The following is a 7,565-nucleotide window of genomic DNA, read 5'->3' as shown; positions in this document are numbered from 1 at the left end:
TTTTAACATTTAGTCATTACTTTGAACATCCTAGAACAACTCCGCGAATGCGTCTTTAGATTTAATTATTTGGCGCTGAGGTTAAATGTGTGGCACCTGAAATAAATTCACTGGTGCTTGGACTAAAATGCGCTTGGATTAATTTGAGCGGGAAAATCCAGTAGATTGGAGTATCCTAATATCCGGCTAACCGGTTGTATAAACCGGATATCCTCAACATCCGTTTCTATAAACCGGATAGACGCTTTGACGCACATTTGCCAGCACTGGTACCTACCCAGCCCATTCGTGGCGCAGCCTGCTAATGCATTGGTTAGCTGCCCTTGAGTAATTCTTGTGACGGGAACTTCTTTACCCAGAGCATCAGAGAAATAGAAGGAATACATTTCGCGATTATAAAGCGGGACACTGTCGTTGACAAACACCTAATTTTTTTAAAAGTTAGCCTCAAAGACGTTCATTAGATAGCGTCGCACACTAACTTGCCAATTCGCCATGACCGAAGTCGGAATTCCAGAGGTCCATTGGAGACCAGAACAGACTGATTGGCATATGCTCAGTAGTCTATGTAGGCGTCAGCAGTGCCTACCCAGTCGCGCGTCTGCAGTGACACAAGTCTGTGTGAAACAGGTTTGTTATCTTATCACACCACAAATACTTCAACAGTATCCAACAATCAACAGCCAGTTGTAAAATTATGCTTCCGTTCAATACGACCTTTATTTATTACGACCTACTGGCGGTTGTTTCTATGTTGCTAGCCTTTAAAACTCAATGTTATGCGATCCTATTTGCCAAAACAATAATTTGCTTTTGAGGAGCATGACTTGGATTGCATTAATGCAAGTGTAAAATTGTTACATGTTACCAAGCTAATTACCCCAAAGGGCTATTTAATCTTATATTCTTCTAAGCAAGATATCATCCCTCATTCTTCCTTATTCCCTCCTCCTAATTTGTGTGTTGTCGTCTGTAACAGTATAAGGAGTGCAGAATTCGCCAGTGCATCATGAAAATGATAAGCACTATTCGAAAGCCAAAATCTAAAAGTACATCCTGCATAGGTCTAGATACAATGTCACTGGTCGAGGAACCGTTAACTTTCTTGCAAAGTTTTATACTGTTTCTGATACTCACATTTTCAATAGAGAAGAAGAGGTTAGATTTGATAAAATAGGCTTTTCTGCCTATAATGTCACGGCGTGGTCAAATAACCAGTTTTTCTAAGCTCGCTTTGGTTCCATTTGAACACTGTCTTTAAGTCTAAAGGCGGATCAAGAATCGGCGCTTTAACCTCTATGAGAGTTCACTAGAACTTATGCCTGAAGTCTTGCCTAAATTAAAGTTTTTAACTTGAAACCTATGTATGCAAATAGAACTACTGGAGTTAACTTGAACGTGACGCACTATAGTGACGTGAAAGCAAATGCAGGGCACTTACTCAGTTCCCTTACTTTTACAACATACGTTCCGAGCGTGAACCTTTAGCTAAACCTGAATGTGCACACTGTTTCTCCCAATTTTTTGCGATGTGGGGCAGTTGAACGAGCTTTGTGACATTTTAATATTCACATATGTATGAATTTAAACGTTCATTGCAGACTTCAAATTTCTCAATGAAATTACAAAAATTATAAACCTCGCTGCATGATAGGGAAATGCCACTTCTGCGTTTTTCTGCCTAAGGCATTTCACTTTTCGTCTCTTTTAAGTTTTAAGTGTGCTGTGCGAGCCTAATTTTAGACTTTATGTCGTTGAGGTGGCTCACATGATCTGTCACAATGCTTGCTAAAGATGGTTTAGTTTAGCTCGGTGAATGACATAAAGGACTTCGTTGATAATGGCGCCTGTGTGTCCACCATCTCTTTGGTGTGCACGTGTTTCTTTGAGCCTAACTATAATATTCATTATCACTGGTATCAAGAGCAAGAATAAAGAAGCGAAATCAACTGTCTCCACACTTGAATCGCTGCATAGGAATCGTAAACTAGTGTTTGTGAGTAAACATTCGGCACAGGATATGAAACGTGTGTTCAGCCGCCAACACAATGAGAGCAAAGGGCTACAAAAGCTCCGGTGGTTCTAAGTAGCACCAAAAATTATATAAGAATGACCACAACCCCTTGTATTGAATTTCCTGGGACTTTTGCACTTCTATAATTATACATTCCCTTCCGGTGCAGTTGTAGAGCTTTTGAAGTTTCGCAGTACTGATTTACACCTACACACCTAACCAAAGTCTCTTTACTTGGCGGAAATTTAAGCCTGTGGTCGCTAATGAATATGACATTGCCCAGAGGACTCTGTTCAGGCCAAAGGCTTTGCAGTTTCTTTTTGATGATGTGCAGAGCGCCACGAAGAACACAGGATGGAAAGGAACGCGGGAGACAAACGCTTAGTCTATGGCCTTGCTATAATTTCTTCCATGCTTCCCACTTTCCCGATAATTGGTACCGGCGATATTCGACAAAAAGTGGCCGTTGTATGAGGCCAGTATTTTTCGCCACTCTCCCAGTGATTTAGCGTGTCCTTGTCTTCGATGCTGTCGTCACCTACAGCGCCAAGCAGAATCCGTGAGCGGGCCGGGGGGGGGGTTGCATTTCCTGACATTTCACCAAAGCTGGCATGAGAGTGCTGCAAAAATAAGTAATATATGTTACACAAAAAGTTTCTGTGAGACTCATAAATGTACGCTCTACACCAACATGAAAAGCTAAAAATAAATCGATTAAATGCGGACGCCTAAGACCCGCGTTCCGTGTGTCCCACCTGCTATCTGCAAATTACCTTGCCTTGTGGATAAATTACGAGTAAGTTTTGGTGAAAGGAATGTGTTCAAGGGACTGAGTCCGGACCGAATTTCTACGAGGCGCCCTTGTATCCCGAAGGTTGTAAACTTTTCTGGCTTTCCTAATGAGCAAAGTGCTTGAGGTAGTCGTCGTCAGGAAAATATTGTTGGCGTTTCCTGAAGTAATATTAGGTTTATAAGCTGTAAAATCAAAGATGCTGTTATAATGTTATGCTGTTAAGTGTAAAACTAAGCGAAATATAACCATGAATGCTGTTATAACTTTTAGGCTACGTGAGATAGGCAAATTTAAATATATGCTAGAACTTGTGTGTATTGCCCGCATTTCCTAACATTTCAGGGCAGAATACAGGCCAGATCTTGACTTAACACTTGTGCTTTGTGGCAAATGTGCTTCCCTCTAACCAAAGGTCAGTATTATTCCTTTAGGGTGTATCTATAATAGTCATGAAATTAGAAAGTATATAAATTTATAAAGTAAAATTGTAGAATAAATGATGCCGAGAAAACTTCGCTTTTGTAGTCTATTCTGTGCTCCACTAACTTGCCGTTTTCTAAGGTGAGGGCTGATAAGAAATTTCCGCTTTGAATTTTACATTATTCAAGCGACATTTTTGGTCCATTTCCCTTTGACGCACATGTTTAACGCACAGACTTCTTGTTCGTGACACACCGCGTAAAAGGTCGCGCAGAGCTTCTGAGAAATGAGATGGGGTCAAGGAGCTTCTTTAGACGTTTGCATATTTTGAAATGTCTGTAATTTTTATTTGAGAGGCCCGGCCTTCGCCCTGAAGTAGACATAAAATAGGCTGATGATGATGACGATGGCGATGATGATGTTGATACAGTTATTTGTTTTTATCATTGAACGGCAACAGGAGCAATTTCAATTTGGAGGTCCGTTTGGGTTGTCCATCCTTAGTCAAAGTGCAGCTTCAAAAATTAAATGAGCATTTTTTTCATAGTTAACAATACATATCTACGCCTCTGCTCACAACAAGTAACAGAAATGCAAGCTTGGCAACTTTGTAAAATAAAGAAAAGCCTGAAAAATAAACACGAGCAATTGCCCAAATAAGTTGAGTTCACTATTATTGCTCGGGCTTGATTATAATCAAAATTTCCCGATAAACCCATCGCAACCGGAGGCTACCTTTAAATCTTGCATCTATTAGAGAACCGCAGGTACGAAGAGAGCAGCAGATTATTACTTTGAATATTCTTCAAGGCGAACGAACGTTGCTGTAGGCTTTTAAGGCAAAAAAATGTTGTGTCATATTCTACACGAGGGAAGCTACATTAGCCAATTTCGTACCTAATTTCAAAAAGAACGGTGGAAAGTATATTTCTATGAGTTCATATGTGACGTTGCAGAAGAGACAATGATTTGCGCAGGAACACGGTAAAAAAAGCAAACTCGGATAAATAATTCCATAATTGAGAATTGTGCCGCTATTATTGCAAACAGTGCCCAAATGGTATTTTTTGTCAGTGTTTTCTTATTCGCTTTCCGCGACCTTGTAATTCGTTAGCCTGCGTGATCGCAGAGGTGCCATTTCATCTCACGTCTGCAAGAGACATGTGGTATGAGGAATACTTTGATAGACACAACCGAGCCGGGCCTGTTCGCTGCAAATGAGATGGGTAGAAATTTATCCTCTTTGCAGGCTTTGCGCGCAAACGGAGCAATATTGCAGCGGCTGATGAATAACGATGCTTAACTCCATCATCCTCTATGCCGCGTGTAATATGGCAACTATTGGAGATAACGGCAATTCACTCGTATTGTACGGTCCTTCATAGGGGTAAAGGCATGGATTAGCTTTTCCTGCACATGCTGGTTTCCTCAGCCACTAACACTCGCAAAGTATTTAGCAGATTGGTAACGTCGAAATTGAGTGGCTGCTAAATTGTAATGCTTGACATGATAAACATAGTAGGATATATTGAAGACGTCATTCTAACATTGATGGTATGCCGAACTAGGCCTGCGGTAATGAGTACAAATCAAGTAGCAGCTATATTGTTGCTGGGGACTTCCAGGATAATAATAGCGCACACCACAACCTACAGGATTAACCGATCTCTGACGGGTTTATTGCCATTCATTGGCTTCATACTTGAATTGTCATTCATATAACTGGACACTCCTTTTATACGAACAAATCTGGTGTCGATAACTTCTAACAGCGGTGTGTGGTAATTAACTCATCTCAATACATATATTTCAGCTTTATATTTATCATACATACAAATAATTTCTGGCATGGTGCAGGTAAGCGCAAAATACACGCGAAATGCACATATGGTCTTCGGGAGCCATCATTCTCCAAAAGCTTGCTCGATTGAACAAGCAGTGATAATTGTATTTCGGTATCTTCAGCAATGGGTTCTTTAGCTGACAAAAAATACTCTGCTTGCATTTAGATGGAAAGTAATGACAGGTTATCACATCATGCTTAACGAACCATTAATCCCTGCTGAAATGCATTGCAGGTTCATTAGACTAGTCCGCCATATGATTATACTGCTCTTAACTTTCATCAACACTGAGGTCCAACAAAATTTTTTTGTTCACTCATGCTGTGCTATTGTTAGAGCTAGGCGGGGTCCTTCAGATGCGTATGCTATCTACGTGTACGAACGATATGTGTAGAGTGCATATGGTACAGCGTTCCTGTACTCTCAAAAGCCATAGCTTTGTGCACGCGCCTTTAAAATAAAGCATAGCACAAGTGCAATCATATTACCACGCTGCTTTTCAACTGACTGCACTAGAGCGAAAGCTCATGCTCTTCCCGTCGGTGTACAATTGTACAGTGAGCATTTTTGAGCGTGTCTAAACTTGTTGACAGTATAGAAGCATCACACCTTGGCAACATATCATAGCACCACCAAGACATGTTGCTTCTTTTCATGGACCATGATGAGCCATAAAACTTTCTCTTTCGCCGTTCTGTTCAGTCAGCAGCGCCAGAACGCATTCTGTCTGTCCAGCTTGAACCTTCGTTCTGATTTCATATGACAGCCACTGAGAAATCTTGCGTTACAATTCTTCGCCTCATGAAACTTACTGTGTTATATATTTGCCCGAAGTACGGGGCCACTGTACACCTAATACCAATTAACATTTTCCACAATCAGCCTCCACTATCGCTTTTGTGATGCCGCAGCTAGTCATCGATTTGTGGTTCAAGTGAGAACGTATGTGAACAACAGCTGCAGTGCTGGTTCGAACCAGTGAGGCATTTCATTTCATTGCATCTAGAGTTCGTAGGATGTATCATGCGCTTTCCGCTGTCAGTCTCTAACCGGTTTTCCCTCTCAAGGATACGTGAGATCGTGTGCTTCGGACGCAGGAAGGCTGCAGTGGAGCCCCGGTGTAATATCTTCCGGTGCATTCGGGGTAGGAACTGGCACGCTTGCACATGCATAGCATTTCGTAATATTAAGCTATCATAAAATGTTACATTTGTGGTAATATACGACACTTGTATTATATGTAAGCGCAAATATCACAGAGATTCTTGGTTTTTCCGTACCTTTCTGTAGCACGGTCGACATGAGAAAGCACTCGCTTACGTAGACACCATTTACCGATCTCTGTCAAGCTTCTATTGCGTTTTAATAACATCTTAAAGGAGTCCTTCGTTTTTATTGATGCTAGCCAGATCCATATCACAGGCGCTGCATAAGTAGGACCGAGATATTCAGTGTGGTATGCCCCGCAGTGGGAAGCACAATCAGTCATTTTGCACCGGGTACATCGTAAGGAGATCTAAAGCGCTAAAAGAATAAATTTGGAAAACACTCAGTAATACAGAGACAGAGACTTGACCTGGCAAAATAAATCCCTTTCTTAAAGTGCAGGTGCTAGGGTCATCAACAGCTCGACGGCTGTTGAATACTTCAAATTTTATTTTCCTCTGTAGTGCACTTTATCACATACCCCACGACGCCAACAAAACCAAATTATGCGCGCATCTCATACAGTTCAATTACACAATTCTGAAGCTTGAGAACTGCCATGCACCAGAGAAACTGGAGAGTGTGTTTTGCTCTTGCGCATATGCGTGAACAGCGGAATGTCACCTCATATTCGACACGTCAATATCAGTATACTATCTCATCATTTTATTTGTTTTGTTCTTTGCTTGATGGAAAATGCACTAATGGGCTTATCATAGTAGACTGGATAACAGATGTAATATAAGTCTGGCTGTCCTTGCTAGGACAACAGAGTGAACGCATGTCTTGTGATATTACATGGCATGGTTAAATTTTCTAAAGAATTTTTGTGCTTATTATTATCGTTGACTTAAACATTTACTTCCCATTCCTTTGAGTATAATTATACTCGAGAGCAAGATACTGCTCATGCCGACTTCTTAACCTTTCAGAACCCAGGTTTTGCTCAGTTTTCGATAGACATTTTCCACGCAGAGAAAGTCGTTGAACTTGAAAAGGCAAACAGGCGTGCTCTATGTGCTTATTGGACAGACGCATGTGAATGATGACTTTCAATTTTTGTCGTTTTAGGGTAGGGCTAGAACAAGTATAAAAGGGTGAAGAGGTTCCTTGTAGATTACTGCTTCGCTCTTTCGGCTGAGGAGTTTCCACTGAAACTGTAAGTGTAATTTTTCCAGTTCGTACAAAGTGAGCCCCGCATGTTTTGTTTCGTTACTTTGTTTAAAGTTAACCATGTTTTACTACATACGGACCGTTCAAACGTAACCAATAATGGAAGCTCGACCAA

This window comes from Dermacentor variabilis, chromosome 8, assembly GCF_050947875.1.
Source record: "Dermacentor variabilis isolate Ectoservices chromosome 8, ASM5094787v1, whole genome shotgun sequence".
Lineage (NCBI taxonomy): Eukaryota > Metazoa > Arthropoda > Arachnida > Ixodida > Ixodidae > Dermacentor > Dermacentor variabilis.
The sequence above is the reverse complement of the archived record's forward strand: the minus strand, read 5'-3'. Positions refer to the sequence as shown.